Source organism: Podarcis erhardii, assembly GCF_964252035.2.
Source record: "Podarcis erhardii genome assembly, chromosome: Z".
Classification (NCBI taxonomy): Eukaryota; Metazoa; Chordata; class Lepidosauria; order Squamata; family Lacertidae; genus Podarcis; species Podarcis erhardii.
The window spans coordinates 50,785,009-50,804,128 of NC_138504.1; positions in this window are offsets into that span (position 1 = coordinate 50,785,009).

Genomic DNA, 19,120 nt, shown 5'->3' on the forward strand with positions numbered 1-19,120 from the left:
AGCTGAGGAAAAGACAAGTCTCTTCCTCTTCTGACTGACTGCCCCCCCCCCATCCTGCTCGTCTTGACTGTGGGAAGTCATGTCCATTACAGGTCATGGCCAGCTTCCGAGGGTCTGGGTCAATACTCCTTAGGTTAACCCCTCCCCTGTCTTTTCACACAAGTTACAGAAGTGCCAGGGGCAACGGCCCATCCTAGTTACACTCCTTGCACACGTGGTTTGTGTCGTTTTGTTATTCCTTCTGTCTCTTCCCGTCTGTGCTCATTTCTTAGCCTGTGCCGTCGCTATAATTGAAGCCTGTTCAGCTGCACGCATTCTCAGGAGCTACACAAGTGCAAAAGGTTTTTGCCACAATCAGCCCTAGAGACTTTTAAGTAATTAACTTTGGCACATTTGCAATTGCTCATCCGGTGCACCATCTGCTGAATTTCAGGTGCTGTTGGTGGTCCAGAAGGGAGAAGCTTTGATTCTTTAACCCAACTGGAATAGAGGCAGAGAAAAAGATCCTCCAGAGATTTTGGAAAAGGGGCAACTTGTGATGAAGACAGTTGAGAATGATGTACTTTGCCAACTGTTTAATAGGTACAGGTCTTTATTTTTATTTTATTTTATACCCCCCCCTTGCTTTGAGGTAAGTGACAAATTGTTGGAGGTAAACGCAGTCTTAAAATGGGATCCAAGATTCTGACATAGATTGAATTAAGATTGCCAGAAGAAATATCAACAACCTCAGATATGCAGATGACACAACTTAGATGGCAGAAAGTGAGGAGGAATTAAAGAACCTCTTAATGAGGGTGAAAGAGGAGAGCGCAAAATATGGTCTGAAACTCAACACTAAAAAAAGTAAGATCATGGCCACTGGTCCCATCACCTCCTGGCAATTAGAAGAGGAAGAAATGGCAGCAGTGAGAGATTTTACTTTCTTGGGCTCCACCATCACTGCAGATGGTGACAGCAGTCACGGAATTAAAAGACGCCTACTTCTTGGGAGAAAAGCAATGACAAACCTAGACAGCATCTTAAAAAAGCAGAGACATCACCTTGCTGACAAAGGTCTGTATAGTTCAAGCTATGGTTTTCCCAGTAGTGATGTATGGAAGTGAGAGCTGGACCATAAAAAAGGCTGATCGCCAAAGAATGGATGCTTTTGAATTCTGGTGCTGGAGGACCAGAGACTCTTGGGAGTCCCATGGACTGCAAGAAGATCAAACCTATCCATTCTGAAGGAAATCAGCCCTGAGTGCTCACTGGAAGGACAGATCCTGAAGCTGAGACTCCAATACTTTGGCCACCTCATGAGAAGAGAAGACTCCCTGGAAAAGGGAAAGATGGAGGAGGGACGACAGAGGACCAGATGGTTGGACAGTGTTCTCAAAGTTATGAACATGAGTTTGACCAAACTGCGGGAAGCAGTGGGAGACAGGAGTGCCTGGCATGCTCTGGTCCATGGGTCCAGAAGGTCATGGAAGGTCCCAGGTTCAGTCCCTGGCATACACAGGTAAGACTGGGAGAGACCCCAGTCTGAAATTCTGGAGGTGTTGCCATCAGTATGTAGGCAACAGTGAGTGAGATGCACAGAGCTTCCTGCGTTCCTGTGGAGCACAAGAGGGGGGATCCTTTAGCTGTAAGAAAAATAAATTACAAAAAACTTCTAGGAGTAGCATCTGAAGATCAGGCACAGCCTTAGACTTTTTGCAATGTGGTGTTAATAAAGCTTTTAAAAATTAAAAATTGCAGCACTGCAGTTATTAGTTGTTGGAAAACATGCTTCCTATATCTTTTCATTCCTTCTTTTCTAGTTATTACACCTTTAATCAGGTCCAAATGTTTATAAAAGATCTGAGCCAAAAGAACTTATTATTCCCTGAAATAGGGAAGGAAACCTGTTTTTTTTGGAACTATTTTAAATTGCTTTTATATATGGACTTATTTTTAAATGTTTGTTTTGCTTTTATACATGGAATTGATTTATATGTGGAACTGCTTTTACACTTTTCTTGTTTTATGGTTGTAATTGTTTTATAATGGTATGTCTTATTGTCTCCCCCCGCCCCAGATTTTTATTTTAGTAAACACAATCCATTAAAACAACAAATCACCGAACAACCATTAATAATAGAAAGAATCAGATCTATCTTTCAATGCCCTCTAATAAGATGCCTGTGGCGATCATACAGGTTCCCTGGACATTTAACGGTCTATTGATCCTTGCGCCCCCACTGTGCTCGCTTCCCCGCTGCCACCAACCCGTTACTCTCTGGTAAAACACTGAGTCCAGACAGTTGTTAAAAGTGAACCAAAAAAACCAAGTTTATTTTACAAACATTAACAAGTTTATGGTTTCTCAGATAATATTCCTGTCAGTATCTTAACTTTAGTTTCTTTACTGGCCTATACCTTCCTAATACTCTCTGACTGATTATCTCAACTGTTTGACTGACTCCTCTTAACAAATTCTCTCACTCTCTCACACCAGACTAGCCCAACCCACAGACTTCTCTTCTCTGTCTCTCCTAACTCCAGAGTATCTTCTCAACAACTCTAACTCTCTAAAAAAATCCTCTGCGCTTAAACCTTATGCAGTCATACCTCTGGATAAATATGCTTCAGGATAAGTATTTTTGGGTTGCGCTCCGCAGCAACCCAGAAGTAACGGAGCGTGTCGGCAATACATTCATCTTAATAACAGCAATTCGGCCTAACAAGGATAATCTCAATCTAGACCATATGTCAAAATCTTTCTTAACTTCCAACCAACATTTCTCATAATTGTCTTTAAACAAATTCATATTTTTAGATATTAGATTCACCCCCAGATATTTCACCTTTTTTGTTATCTCCAAACCAGTTTCCCTTTGAAAACTATCTTTTTCCCCCATCGTTAGATTTTTTTCCAATACCTTTGTCTTTTGTTTATTTAATTTAAAGCCAGCCACTTGACCAAATATTTCAATTAATTCTAAAACTCTTTTTGTACTGGCTTCTGGCTGCTGTAAAGTCAAAACTAGGTCGTCTGCAAATGCTCTTAGCTTATATTGTTTAGCTCCGAGGTGTATTCCTTCAACCAGCTGGTCCCTTCTAATCATGTTTAGCAACACCTCCAGGACCGATATAAACAATAGAGGGGATATTGGGCAACCCTGTCGTGTCCCTTTTTCTATTGGGATTTCATCCATAACTACACCATTCACAATTAATTTTGCTTTTTGCTCTGAATATATTGCACCTATACCGTTTTCGAAGTTTTGGCCTACCCCCATCCCATGGAGATTCCTCTTCATAAAACTCCAAGAGATATTGTCAAAGGCTTTCTCCGCATCCACAAAAATCAAAACTGCTTTTCTATTTATGTCAGTCTCCAGTAGTTCCAAAATATCTATAATATTCCTTACATTATCTGACATATGTCTCCCTGGGAGAAAGCCTGTTTGGTCTTTATGGATCTCCTCTAACAACACTTTTTTAAATCTTTTTGCTAAAATGTCTGCAAAAATTTTATAATCCACATTTAAAAGTGATATAGGGCGGTAGTTCTTAACTTGATGTTTCTCAGTTTCTGTCTTCGGTATAAGTGAGATAAATGCTTCTTTCCACGATTCGGGAGCCTTTTTTCCCTCCAAAATTTGGTTACAAACTTCTTTCAATGGTTGTATTAGCCATTCCTTCATTGCTTTATAATATCTCGCCGTCAGTCCATCTGGCCCTGGTGATTTTCCTAATTGCATATTCTGGATGGCACCCTCAATTTCCTGGTTCGTAATTTTTTCATTTAAACTCCTTTTATTTTTTTCCGAGATCTTTGATAATCCGTATTTTTTAATAAATTCTTCTATCTCTTGTTCATCTTTTGGCCCTTGTGCATACAATTTCTTAAAGAAACTTTGAAAACAATTACTAATTTCATTTGGTTTGTTTATAAATTTTCCCTCTACTTCAAGGGACGTCACGGTGTTCAACTTTTGTCTCTTTTTCAATTGCCATGACAGCAGTTTCCCACATTTGTCAGCTGATTCAAAAGATTGCCGAGATTGTTGTTTTTGTTCCAGACACTGCAAGTTATAGATAAGATGGATTGTTTCAAGAAGTGGCAGAAAGATATATCAAAATTTGTCTGGCAGGGCAAAAAACCCAGAATAAAATTTAAGATTTTAACTGACGCAAAAGATAGGGGGGGTTTTGCGCTGCCGGACTTAAGACTCTATTATGAAGCAGCAGCTTTCTGCTGGCTGAAGCAATGGCTACTTCTTGAAGACACAGATATTTTAGATTTGGAAGGGTACGATAACAATTTTGGCTGGCATGCATATTTATGGTATGACAAGGCAAAGATCTATAAAGGCTTTAAAAATCATATTGTCAGGAAAGCTTTATATAATGTTTGGAATCGATATAAGGATTTGTTGGAAAATAAAACACCCAGATGGTTGTCACCAATGGAAGCTAGAGCGGTAAAAAAACTTAATATGGATTCAAATTGGCCAAAATATAGTGAAATTATAGAATATGATGGTGAAAAAGTTAAATTACAGAGCTTTGAGAAATTAAAATCCAAAGTTCGAGATTGGTTACATTATTATCAGATAAATGAGACTTTTAAGCAGGATAAGAAACTAGGATTTCAGAAAGAGAGGTCAAAATTGGAAACAGAACTGTTAGAGACCAATACTAAGAATTTGTCTAAAATGTATAACTTGTTGCTGAAATGGAATATACAGGATGAAACAGTTAAATCAGCTATGATTAAATGGGCACAAGACTTAGGTCATGATATTATGTTTGCTGACTGGGAACAGTTATGGACCACAGGCCTTAAATTTACGGCATGTAGTGCCTTGAAAGAAAACATAATGAAAATGATCTATAGGTGGTACATGACTCCAGTCAAGCTTGCAAAGATATACCATTTGCCCAATAATAAATGCTGGAAATGTAACGAATGCGAAGGAACTTTCTATCATCTTTGGTGGACCTGCCCAAAGGTTAAAGCCTACTGGGAAATGATCTATAATGAAATTAAGAAAGTCCTTAAGTGGACATTTGTAAAGAAACCGGAGGCTTTTCTCTTGGGCATGGTCAGCCAATTGGTACCAAAGAAAGATAAGACTTTTTTTATGTACGCAACCACAGCAGCAAGAATTCTCCTGGCAAAGTATTGGAAGATGCAAGAATTACCTACTCTGGAAGAATGGCAGACGAAGGTGACTGAATTTATGGGACTGGCAGAGATGACCGGCAGAATCCGTGATCAGAGGAGAGAGACAGTGGAAGAGGACTGGAAAAAATGTAAACTATATCTTAAGAACTGTTGCAAAATTTCAGACTGATAAAATGTTAAGGGTTAAGAAATAGAGAACTATAGCTGTAAATATTTAAGTTAAGAAAATTTTGAGGGAAATTAATTATTGAAAAGGAATGAAGGATTGCTAAAAACTTCTGAAACAGGGGTGCAGTGAAGGGGAGGCATGGGGAAGTCATGTATTGTTTATTTGTGTGTTTTTTGTTTTATGAAAATTAATAAAAATTATTTAAAAAAAAAAACAAAAAAAAACAGAAGTAACGGAGTGTGTTACTTCCGGGTTTCACCACTCGCGTATGCGCAGACGGTCAAAATGACGTCGTGCACATGCGCAGAAGTGGCGAAACGCGAACAGCGCATGTGCAGATGCGCAGTCGCATCTTACGTTCTGTTCAGGATGCAAACAGGGCTCCAGAACGGATCCAGTTCACATCCCGAGGTACCACTGTACACAGCTAACTCTGCCCCCTGGGTTCCCATTGGTTAGTCATTTTACAATTAGTTAACCCTTTCCCTATGAACCCAGTATGATGTCACACACATAGGAGGGCAAATGCCAAAATGTCTATCTAAAGTTATAGATGTAGATGTATATTAAAGTAAACATTTCCTATGTATTAAAATCAATATAAAACAAAAAACCGGCAACAGCAACATTTTACTAAGGAATAGGGTAGGGGAATAGTACAATTTATTACGGTTACCTGTCATGGAACCTTCTGGTAAAGGGCTGATAAGTTGTCTAATAAATAAAATCCTCTTCCTAAAGTTGTGTTTGTTTACCTTATTAGAATCATAGAAGTGTAGGACTGTCAAGTTGGAAGGGACCCTGAGGGCCATCTAGTCCAACCCTTTGCAATGCAGGAATCTCAACTAAAGCATCCATGACAGATTGACATTTGTGTACTGCTCTATGGAAACAAGACTGAATAGCTACTCACCTGAGATTCATGCAGGTGAGTCGCTGCAGCATGCTGGGACCGAGTGGGGGAGGTGTGTGGCATCAAGGCTCGTGCAGAAGAAACGTGCCAGTGGAGCCAATCCGGTGCTCTCGCAAGCACATTTGCAACCCCCTTAGCCTCACCACGGCCACTGTGCCCCTCCCTTTCTCCATCCTGGTGTAACTGCAGTGACTCAGCCAGACAGAGGACAGGGGAACGGCAGCCCCAACAAATCCTCCACTGCTGCCGCCATATAACATAAAATTATCTGGACAGTTTAAAATAAATAACTGGTTTTGCACGTACACACACACAATGTAACATCAACTGTTGCACAAATAAAGCACAAATCACCGCATACATACCCAGCGGCGGAGCTAGCTGCTAGGGCACCCAGAGAGGCACAGATGCCATGCACCTGGGGGGCGAGCTGCCCAGGGGGGGTGATCAGCGTGGCGATCAGCGCCCATTGGGGGCAATCAGAGCAGTGATCAGCGCCGGGGAGGGGGCCACAGCGATCCACCCAGGGGGGCATTTTGTCACACACACACCTGGGATGACACCCGGGGCAGACCACCCCCACCGCCCCCCTTCCTACGCCCCTGCACATACCCAAAATCAAAACACAGGTTTTATGGACTCCCCCAGGGTGTCTTGCAAAAATGAGACTGGGTCATTTAAACTTCTCTCTTTAATGCACACAATTAACAAGCAACTTCTCCAGTGTTCAGTTAAGGCACCTGAAGAGTTTCTCATATTTACCAAATTAAGGGTGAGGAGGGAAATTGCTGATTCTTGTTTCTTAGGTGGCAAAAATCAGGAATAGCTGGGGTGCCTGCCTGTCCTAGGCATTGAGGGTGGAGGAGAGACCGAGGCTTAACCCCAAACCTCAAACATAGAAGGCCACAGCAGCCCAGTCACCTAGCTGTGGCCGTCACATTGCCTGAGTGATTCGGCAGGTTTGCAACTTGTGCAGGTGTGCAGCTGCTGCTAAGTTAGATGTTTAAGTTGGGCAAAACTACCTTGACTGCTACATCTCATCAGGTTATGCATAATCTTTAAAGATCTGGCGTGAGTGACAGTTGCTTCTTCAGGCAGAAAATTGAGTATAAATCTTGCATGTGGGCCCAGGCGCATTGCTCAGCTGAGCGCACTTGAAGTCTTGTCCTGAGGAAGGTCTACAAACAAATGGCCCTGAGCTGGAATGTGGCAAGCAGGGAGCCAGCCTCTAATTGGGTGAATTAGACCTCTAGCGAGTGGGATGCGAATAACCCGAGCCTCATCTGGCGCTGGACTCTGAGCACCTCTGCGCTGACCTCCCCCTCCTGTAGGGATTTGACTCCTCATACGCAGCTAAAGTTGGGAACAATTTGCAATCTCCCTGAGAAATCTATTAGAGGCAGCCAAGGGAGCAGGGAGAGGGTTAGTCCATGTTACAAAGCCAGAGGCAAGTTGGGTTCCTCAGAGGATGTCCGTTCGCTGGGATCCAGTGTGGAGCAAACTGTAGTGAAAGTTTGTCTGGATTTTAAAAACATCAGCTGCTGCTGTGCTCCTAGTGTGTGTGCTTCTAAAGCTCTGTCTACCTATACCTTCTCAAGTCCAGCTATTCTTCATATGAGGATGTGGAAATGGCTGGGACGAGATCAGTGGCAGAACAGCTGTTTTGCATGCAGAAGGTCCTATGCCCGAAACCCTGGCCTCTCCAATGGAGAGTCCAACAGAGATTTTGAGCAGAGATTACATTGGATCATGCGGGCAAGTGTGAAAGCCAGAGGATAGCTACACTGCAACCTGCTTTATCAGGTCTTTTGAGCAGAACTCTCAAAAACCAACCCCTACTATTGAGTGGAGATTTCCCCATTCTGGAACTCTGTGGATTACAACTCTCATTGATCCCATCTGACAGGGCCTTACATTGCTGGGGTTGATGGTCCAAAATATTGGGAGAGCATTAGCTTTCACAATACCAATACAGTGTCTTTGAGTATATGCAGAGTGTCTTTCCAGTCTGAAAACATAAGCTGCAATGAAACTCAGGCGTGTACATTTGAGGCGGCCTTTGTGCAAATGACAGCTGTGGGGGGGGGGGAGATGGAGGCATAGGGAAATAGACCAGAAAACGTGCATCAGGTTAAGACATCACCTGCCCCTTGTCTGGTGTGTGAAAAGTAAAAAAACAACTTGAAACAGGGGGCGGGGGAGAGAAACAAATTCGCTGCGTTTTTAATGTGTGCATCGCCATAGATTGTGGGAACTAAGACCTGCAATTCCCCCCAACACACACACACACACACACACACACACAGCAGGTGCTCCTAAGAAGTGTGCACTTGGGGTTGGCTGGGGTGACTCACACAGTGGACGGTGGTAGCCTCTGAACTAGGTCTTTTGAACAGGTGGAAAAGTACAGCTGGTGTGTAATGGGCTTAACAAGTGCCTTTCAGCTATTCAGTGCTGGGAAGCTGGCATTTTGGCAGTAACAGCAGGCTGCCCACTAAATTGGTTGCTTAGCCCAAAGGCTTAGAGCTTCCGATGTGTGCACCTAATTACAGAGGCTCCAGCAAAGCGCCTGTGCCTCAGATGAAGATCGCCTTGGTACTCCCAGGTGCCCATAGGCACTGACCCTTAGCAAGGTGCAGCCGTCCTGTGCAGAGCCTGGCAAGCTGACCTCTCTCTCCCCCTTCAATGCACGATGACAGTTCCAGCTACAGAACAGGTGGGCCAGGATTCGCTTCTAGGGAGAAGCTCTGCTTCAGTGGGTTCTAGGGGTATGAGCTGTAAGGTTTCCTCTTTTGCCCATCTCCCTTTTTTCAAAGTGTTAGCAGGTGTGGGTCCCCCTTTCTGCCTCCTCTTCTTCCTCCTCCCTGCCAGGCCCTGGTCCAGGCAGGTGCTTTCATGTACATCATCTTCCTCCTGGAATACACTTGCGTACAGCTAACCCAGCCCTTTTGGTGTCAGCCCTGACGTTCCTGCTTGGTCCTCCATCCCCTGGTTTCTGTAGCCCCGCAAGGGTGGGAGGTTTGCCAGGCGGGGGGACGGGACCCTGACAGGTGGTGTGGAGTATCTCCAAGCCAGAGGCAGCATCCTGTTCTCCCAGGGCTCTAAAGTGAGCAGGGAGCTTGCCATCACAGCAGTACCCAGGCCCAGTCCAAGGTCAGGGTCCAAGCAAGCAGAGAAGAAGAAGAAGAGTTTGGATTTGATATCCCGCTTTATCACTACCCGAAGGAGTCTCAAAGTGGCTCACATTCTCCTTTCCCTTCCTCCCCCACAACAAACACTCTGTGAGGTGAGTGGGGCTGAGAGACTTCAGAGAAGTGTGACTGGGCCAAGGTCACCCAGCAGCTGCATGTGGAGGAGCGGAGACGCGAACCCGGTTCCCCAGATTACGAGACCTCTTAACCACTACACCACACAGCCAAGGGACCAGGCAGGCAGGAGGCGAAGTCAGAGCAGTCCAAGGTGAGAGTCCAGTCAGTTCACAGGCAAAGGCAAGAGGCAAGAAATCAGCTGGCAGGCAAAGCACAGTGTTGGGTGTAGAGACCCTGTTCCAGCAGCTCCTTCAGCCCAGCGATAGGGCCTTTCAGCACACTCCCTTTTGTCCCAAGATTATTATTTTTTAAAATCATTTTTATTGATTTTCCAATAAAAAACATCCAATTAATATATCCAATCATAATACTCCAATTAAAATTTAAAAAGACCAAATTATAGTCCAAATTATAATTATTAATTTTTTAGAGCTCCCCATGGTCTGGATCTCTGAAGCAAATCTCCACATCTCAGCCCTGCCTCTCCTCGCCTTTTGTCCCAAGATTTCGAGTCATGGATCCAAGAGGTTTTTATTTTGTTCCTCCGCTTACCCTGGAACAACTACTGAATCAAAACAAGCATCCACTGGGTTTTCTGAAGATTGGCATTTGGTCCACTTCAGCAGCAAGCAGCTGGTTTTCCAGAGGAAAGCAGCAAAAACCACGCAGCCCTAAAACCACGCAGACCTATGGCTAGGAATCATGGGGCAAATGGGTGAGTGTGGATGAGGCCTCAGGCAAAACGATGCCCTTCCTGCAGTGCAGAGTTAAACGATGGGACTCCCTCCCACTAGAGGCTGTGATGGCCACCAACGTGAATGGCTTTCAAAAAGGAGTAGACAAATTCACAGAGGAGGAGAGGAATATCAGTGGGTTGTCATTGCTTTTCTCCCAAGAAGCAGGCGTCTTTTAATTTCGTGGCTGCTGTCACCATCTGCAGTGATCGTGGAGCCCAAGAAAGTAAAAACTCTCACTGCCTCCATTTCTTCCCCTTCTATTTGCCAGGAGGTGATTGCACCAGTGGCCATGATCTTAGTCTTTTTGATGTTGAACCTCATTATTTACCATTCATGAAATTTTGACGCCACCCTTCCTTTGAGTCCAGGGGGTCACGAAGAGGCAGACACGACTAAATGACCCCCCCCCCAAAAAAAGAGCTTTGCAGGTGGAAGGTGTCCACTGGCCAGAATGGCTCATCTCTGCTACCAGCACCAGAAGCCTCATGCCTCTGAACATCAGTTCCTGAAAACCACAGGGGGGGAGCTGCTCCTGTGTTAAAATGCTGCTTCTGGGTTTCCCTGGGGCACAGAATCATAGACTCATGATTTTTTTTAAGTTGGAAGGGATCCTGAGGGGCATCTAGCCCAAGCCCCGGGATCTGGCTGGCCCCCATGAGAACAGGATCCTGGACTAGATGGGCCATTGGCCTGACCCAGCAGCCTCTTCTTGATGTTCCTATGTTCTTAATTTAAATGGTAATGCATAAAATACAGCGTAAAAAATAAAGAAAGGGAGGAATGAAAATGCAATTAGAAATCCATATGAATGCTTGGAGCGATGGCCGTGCGCCACCTTCCGTCTGCAAGAAAGAAGCACACCAAGAACTCAGGCCAATGTAAGTTTCAATAGTGGGAGTGGTCCTAGGGATCTAGGTCCTGCATTGGCCTGAGTTCTTGCTGTGCTTCTTTCTTGGTATATTTAATAATAAGACCTCCTGTCTGCAGCCACAAATCCATGGGCACACCATGGACCACTGGAATGAAGCAGGAGCCCACGGCCTGTGTTTTGGGAGCTCCTGCCCTCGGACCACACAGATCAGGTTACAGACCAAATATATGAAGTGGCAACAGGCAGGCCCCTCTTTCTCAGGCGGCTGGAGAAGAGCGTCACTGTGTGTGCTGAGCTGTCTGCTCTGCACCTCTTAAGCCAGACTCCTGCTTTTCAGTTGCTGCCCATCCCTCCCTAGTGTGGGAGATTCAACTATAGCTTAGCCAGCAGAGCAGGAGACTCTTCATCTCAGGGTCGTGGGCAAAAGATTCCTGCATTGCAGGGGCTGGACTAGATGGCCCTTGGGGTCCCTTCCAGCTCTGTGACTCTACAGGTGGCTATGCAACCTCTGTTTTAAAACATACCAAAGTCCCTCATGAGGTCTGGTTCCCAGACCATGGGCATAGTTGGGGGGGAGAAAGGGTCAGCTGCCCCCCTATATTAAGTAAATCAATAAAAAATACTTAGCTGAGGTTCTGCCCCCACCCCAACATAAAGCCTGCTCGCTTAACATAAATTATTGTTATTATTGTTATTATTTATTATTTATACATATGGCTGAAGTTCCCCAGCCACTCTGGGCGGCTCCCAATCGAGTGTTAAAAACAATACAGCATTAAAGATTAAAAACTTCCCTAAACAGGGCTGCCTTCAGATGTCTTTTAAAGATAGGATAGCTGCTTATTTCCTTCACATCTGGTGGGAGGGCGTTCTGCCTGGTTCCCTGTAACCTCACTTCTCGCAATGAGGGAACCGCCAGAAGGCCCTCGGAGCTGGACCTGAGTGTCTGGGATGGATGATGGGGGTGGAGATGCTCCTTCAGGTATACAGGACCGAGGCCGTTTAGGGCTTTAAAGGTCAGCACCAACACTTTGAATTGTGCCCGGAAACGTACTGGGAGCGAGTGTAAGTCTTTCAAGACCAGTGTTATGTGGTCTTGGCGGCCACTCCCAGTCACTAGTCTAGCTGCCGCATTCTGGATTAATTGCAGTTTCCGGGTCACCTTCAAAGGTAGCCCCACCTAGAGAGCGTTGCAGTAGTCCAAGCGGAAGATAACAAGAGCATGCACCACTCTGGAGAAACAGTCTGCGGGCAGGTAGGGTCTCAGCCTGTGTACCAGATGGAGTTGGTAGACAGCCGCCCTGGACACAGAATTGACTTGTGCCTCCATGGACAGCTGTGAGTCCAAAATGACTCCTGGCTATACCCATGTTCCAGACCTTTGATCATCTTGGTCCCCCTCCTCCACACACGTTCCGGCTTTGTGGGATGGGTGGGTACCATTTGATCTGCCGCTGGCAGCAAAAACTTTTGGGTTGGTCCTATTCTTGCAGGGTCTGCATACCCTCTCCCCAACATATATATATATTCCTCTGTCTCCAGTTGCCCTTCCTCTCCCTTTGCTCACCTTGGCACCCAGAACATGAGTAACTTCACTAGCAAGTAAGAGACCCCCCCCTTCCTGTGGCCCCCTCGTTGCCATAGGAAAAGCAAAAAGGCTGTAATGAGCAGCCAGCTGCTCTCTTTCCTTCCAACACGGTTTCCTTTATTAATATTATTTTTGTTTGGTTTTTTCTCTCCCCCCCCCCTCCCCTCCGCCTCCTCCACTTGATGAAGTTAAACTCCAATCTCTGGGGTGAATTACAGGCTTCAGAACTGGATTGGCATCCAAACAAACAGAGCAGTTGGTGGGGGGGGGCGCAGTCTGGGGGAAAAGAAACAGCAGGTTTTCGCTAGAAGGGACAACGGCTTTATTTCCCTCTTGGTCCTTGACAACGAAGCAGATGTCCTACAATTATTATTTTACCTCTAGTAATGGCTATGCCTCTCTTCCCTATCCTCCCAGGTACACGTGTCTGCCTCTCTTGCAGATGTGAAGGTGAGTCTGGCGGCAGTTCAAAACGGTCCTCCCCGCAGCTATGGCGCCACCTGCTGCCGACACCTGGAAATGGGGAGATGGCTTACTGGGGCGCCCGAGGTTGTTGCAAGGTGGATAGGAGAGCGCGCTGGAATATGGGCATTGCCAAGAGGGGGGCAGCTCCCCCACCAAAATAAAAATCAAGTAGATAAATAAAAATACTTAACTGGAGCACTGGAAGCTCAGGTTTTGTGCAATTTAGTTGGATTAACTTATTCTTTCATGCCAGCACAACACAATTGTCTATTATTTATTTATTTAAAAGCATGTATAAAGGTAAAGGTAAAGGGACACCTGACCATTAGGTCCAGTCGTGACCGACTCTGGGGTTGTGGCGCTCATCTCGCTTTATTGGCCAAGGGAGCCGGCGTGCAGCTTCCGGGTCATGTGGCCAGCATGACTAAGCCACTTCTGGCGAACCAGAGCAGCGCATGGAAACGCCGTTTACCTTCCCACCAGAGTGGTACCTATTTATCTACTTGCACTTTGAGGTGCTTTTGAACTGCTAGGTTGGCAGGAGCAGGGACCAAACAATGGGAGCTCACCCCGTCGCGGGGATTCGAACCGCCGACCTTCTGATCGGCAAGTCCTAGGCTCTGTGGTTTAACCCACAGCACCACCCACGTCCCAAAAAAAAGCATGTATATGCTGCTATTAATTTTTTTTACTAAAAAAAAAAAACAGCCCGGAAAACATTTACAATAAGAGTACATAAAAAACATAGCCATATAAAAAGTTAAAATTAGAAACCAGCCACCAAGCAGGTACCATTTAGAATACAAATCCTTTTTTAAAAAAGAAACTGACTTTTTCCAATTAGGAAGGTGGTGGGAAAATGCACTGAAAATTCCAGAAGAAGTAACAGGAAGACATGTAAACTGTGGACAAGCAAATTAGGGTGAATGCAAGACAAATGCTGAATATTGTATCGCCTCCAGCACCAGAAACAAATAGGAAGGAATGCATAATGGATATAATCCAACCCCCACATAAGCTTTGTGGCCAGCATGACTAAGCCGCTTCTGGTGAACCAGAGCAGCGCACGGAAACGCCGTTTACCTTCCCACCAGAGCGGTACCTATTTATCTACTTGCACTTTGATGTGCTTTTGAACTGCTAGGTTGGCAGGAGCAGGGACCGAGCTCACCCCGTCGTGGGGATTCGAACCGCCAACCTTCTGACCGGCAAGCCCTAGGCTCTGTAGTTTAACCCACAGCGCCACCTGCATCCCCTTCCTTTGTGATATAGTTGCCACCTAAGTATGGTCATTAGTGGTGGTGCGGGGGGGGGGGGGCTTGGCTAGCTGGAAAGCTAAATGGTAGCATCCTTCTGGGTCTCTGATGGCCCCGGGACAAAATCTAAGCAGAGTGGATTTTATTGACATCCAAACAAAATGTTTTATACAGCTTAAGCAAGGTGATGATCCAAAAAGCAAATCTTCAGGAAGAAACAGAGTGAGTTCTGTCTGAGAGACCCCCGACACTGTCATGACCAAAGGCAACATGAAAGACCAAAAAGGCAGGAAAGGAGCTGCCATAATGGAGGAAGGCATAGTCTCAGATGAGTATATTAACAAAATAAGGCAGCCCTGGCCTTGGACTGGGCCTTAGCTACGTTGGAGCAGAAATTGTACATGCTTTCTATCAGATATTTCTCAAACAGCAAGTGATGCACACAGTCATGCTCTAACCAACTAGTCTGAGATGTAGCTCTTACAAATGATGACTGAAGATTTAGCTATGAAACTGGAGGACCCATCAGACAGGGATGGGAGGAAAGGTTTGGTCTCTGAGGTCTACCATAGAACCAGGAAGGGGGTGGGGGTGGAATGTGGTTCAGTTCATTATACTCTCCCTGTTTTTAAACATAGCACTCTCCCCCAATGACACAGAAAGAGCTCAGCAGATTCCGGGAAGCAGAACTGGCAAAGCCCTGAGAGATGTGGTAATTTGCTTTGAACACTATAGGCTCAAAGACTCAATTTTCAGAACCTAAAATATGGTGAAGATATCACTGAAATATTCCAGGGTATCAGCCTGGCCGCACACAGGGCAGTGGACACGGGCTTTCTACCCTTACACATAGGCAGAGGTGTACGAAGGTCAGGTGGTACCCGGTGAGGAAAATTTCTTGTTACCCCCCCCCCACATTGATTTTTTATTTTTTTATTTTTTGCCTGCAAAAATAGTTTTACATTATTTCATATTTTCTTACAAAGGAATGTGGATTATGGGCCTCTGATAACAAGGAGGTGACTGCGGAGAGATACGTAAATCTAGAGGATGGATTGTGTTTTGGCTCCACTGAATTGAAATTTCAGCCTTCACAACATATGAAAACGGCCACGTAAACAGTTATTTTCATGGAGGAAGGTCAAGATATTAACTGAAATGCATGAAATTTTATATATAGCTATACAGTCATACCTCGGGTTACAGACGCTTCATGTTGCGTTTTTTCAGGTTAAAGGTAAAGGTAAAGGGACTCCTGACCATTAGGTGCAGTCGCGAACAACTCTGGGGTTTTGCCGCTCATCTCGCTCTATAGGCCGAGGGAGCCGGCGTCCAGCTTCCGGGTCATGTGGCCAGCAGGACTAAGCCACTTCTGGAGAACCAGAGCAGCGCACGGAAACGCCGTTTACCTTCCTGCCAGAGTGGTACCTATTTATCTACTTGCACTTTGATGTGCTTTCGAACTGCTAGGTTTGCAGGAGCAGGGACCGAGCAATGGGAGCTCACCCTGTCGCAGGCTGCCCAAACCCGTAATATACTGGAATGGGTTACTTCCAGGTTTCGGCAGTTGTGCCTGGCCGTGCTCTGGTCCAGGGGGTCACAAAGAGTCGGATATGACTAAATGACTAAACAACAACAACAACAACAACAACAACAAGAGACCCACAGGAATTTCATGCCTGCACATCTTTTAGCTGCAAGGGACTACATGAATATTCATTTTCACATCCTTAGAAAAGGAACTTTTTAAAAAAAAAAAGCTTCAGGTATTGGGGGTGAACGTGTTTCTTAGTGACATCACTGAGTGGCAATCACATCACGCAAACTATGTGTTACACTTCCAGGGACGTGGTCTCCTTTCCTCCCCAGAGCTCAGCCTAGATTTGAAATGCACATGGCCTTGAACTGTGTGGGGTTACGGCACTTAAGGTTAAGGCCCCCAGCTCTAAAATCATTAACCTCTTTCTTAACCCTCAAACTTCCTGTTCTTAGGGGACTGAACTGGAGGGTACTACTGCCATCTAGTGGTGAACCATGTCATCTTAAATGCATTTGACCAGGAAAAGGCATGAAATCAACCTGGGAGGCATGTACAGGTGAAACTCGAAAAATTAGAATATCATGGAAAAGTTCATTGATTTCAGTAATTCAACTTAAAAGGTGACATTAATATATGAGATCGACTCGTGACATGCAAAGCGAGATCTGCTTCTACTTCTCAGAGGTCCAATCCTGCTCCATCTGCAACCCTTGTTTTGCTGATTTCCTTGAATATTCTAATTTTCTGAGATAATTTGGGGTTTTCATCAGCTGTACGCCAGGATCATCACAATGATAACAAACCAGGGCTTGACATCTCTCCCTTGGCATGTGACGAGTCGATCTCATCTATTAGTTTCACCTTTCAAGTTGGATTACGGAAATCAAGGAACTTTTCCACAATATTCTAATTTTTCGAGTTTCACCTGTATGCTCATACCTGATGATGTCAGGTGTGGGGGCAGGCAAAGGAACAGTGGGGAGCCTTAAAATGTGCTTACTATTGAGCCTTGGCAAGTAGGGCTTGTACTAAGGTTTCTTTTTTTTAGGTTTGGTGCCACATGCAAGCCCCCTGGGGACTGGCTCAACTCGGCACCAGCAGGCTCTGCTGGGCTCTCCCTGCTCAGTATGGCTGGATCTCAAGCCCCGCTGCAAAGGAAAATTGGTCACCTAATGCTGTGGTCATGCCAGGCGACTGCAGTGGTCTGTGGTGAGTGGGAGAGCTAAGGATCTGGCCCAGTGGGCTGAAAATATCCCCCACCCGTGTGTTAATTGTTACTTGAGACGGGCTCACCCAGGAAAAAAACTTTCTTCCCCACAGCTCAAGATGGTGCAAGCCAGATGTGTATGTGAAAAGAAACATGAAAGTGGGAGACAGCTGAGTTTTGAGCCTTGGAAATAATAATAATAATAATAATAATAATAATAATAATAATAATAATAATAATAATAATAATAATTTATTATTTATACCCCGCCCACCTGGCTGAGTTTCCCCAGCCACTCTGGGCGGCTTCCAATCGAGTGTTAAAACAATGCAGCATTAAATATTAAAAACTTCCCTAAACAGGGCTGCCTTCAGATGTCTTTTAAAAAGAAGATAGCTGCTTATTTCCTTCACATCTGAAGGGAGGGTGTTCCACAGGGCGGAAACAACTTAGGGAAGTGCCTAGCAGGGAAGCAGCTGTCTGTTGCTCCACGCAACCTGTATATTTGCAGTGGAAAGTTAACATTACAAAACACCATGAGCCTCCAGTGACTCCCTCCCAAAGGAAGCCAAATTGAGTGATGTGCTCCTGGAACTTCTCAGAAGCCGGAAAAATGGGGAGAGTGCCATCGTCCGCTTTCTTACCTGTTGGGAAAGGGGCAGAAATGCCTCCTTAGGAGGCCGCCGTCAGAGAAATGTGTGGCGTTGGGTTAGCCGATTTTACACCCTGGCCTTCTTTACAGGATGACGAACGGTGAAGGAGGCTGGCTTCAGTGGAAAGAAGGCCCTCAGAAGCCACTCTGAAGGGTTCCGCCCATGGTTCCCAAGGCAAGTGGAAGTGTCGCTGGATCAAGTTTATCAATGAAACTCCCCGAGAACCCTCAAGCACCTATCTTGAAAGATCTACATTGGCTCCTAGTATGTTTCTGATCACAATTCAAAGTGTTGGTGCTGACCTTTGAAGCCCTAAACAGCCTCGGTCCAGTATACCTGAAGGAGCGTCTCCACCCCCATCATTTTGCCCAGACACTGAGGTCCAGTGCTGAGGGCCTTCTGGAGGTTCCCTCCTTGTGAGAAGGCAAGTTACAGGGAAGCAGGCAGAGGGCCTTCTCGGTAGTGGCACCCACCCTGTGGAACGCCCTCCCACCAGATGTCAAAGAGAAAAATAACTACCAAACTTTTAGAAGACAGCTAAAGGCAGCCCTGTTTAGGGAAGCTTTTCATGTTTGATGCATTACGGTATTTTAATATTTTGTTGGAAGCCGCCCAGAGTGGCTGGGGAAACCCAGCCAGATGAGCGGGGGTATTAATAATAAATTATTATTATTATTATTATTATTATTATTATTATTATTATTATTATTACTAGTCTCATGCCAGAGTGCTGCTGCACCCCCTTTAAAGGTAAAGGTAAAGGGACCCTGACCATTATGTCCAGTCATGACTGACTCTGGGGTTGCGGCGCTCATCTCGCTTTATTGGCCGAGGGAGCCGGCGTACAGCTTCCAGGTCATGTGGCCAGCATGACTAAGCCGCTTCTGGTGAACCAGAGCAGCACACGGAAACGCCCTTTACCTTCCCTCTGGAGCAGTACTTATTTCTCTACTTGCACTTCGTGCTTTCAAACTGCCAGGTTGGCAGGAGCAGGGACCGAGCAATGGGAGCTCAACCCATCGCAGGGATTTGAACCGCCAACCTTCCGAGGTTGGGGCACAACTGTTCTTGCTTCTGCAGTGTGAGAGCCAGTGGGGGGGGCAACAGGGTCAGACAAGGACCTGGGAGGCCAAGGTTCAAACCCCAGCTTGGCTGTGAAGCTCAGTGCCTGTGGTCACGGGCCACCAGTCCCTGACTCTCAGCCTAACCTACCTCACAGGGCTGTTGTGGGAATTAAATTAGGAAGGGGAGAAAC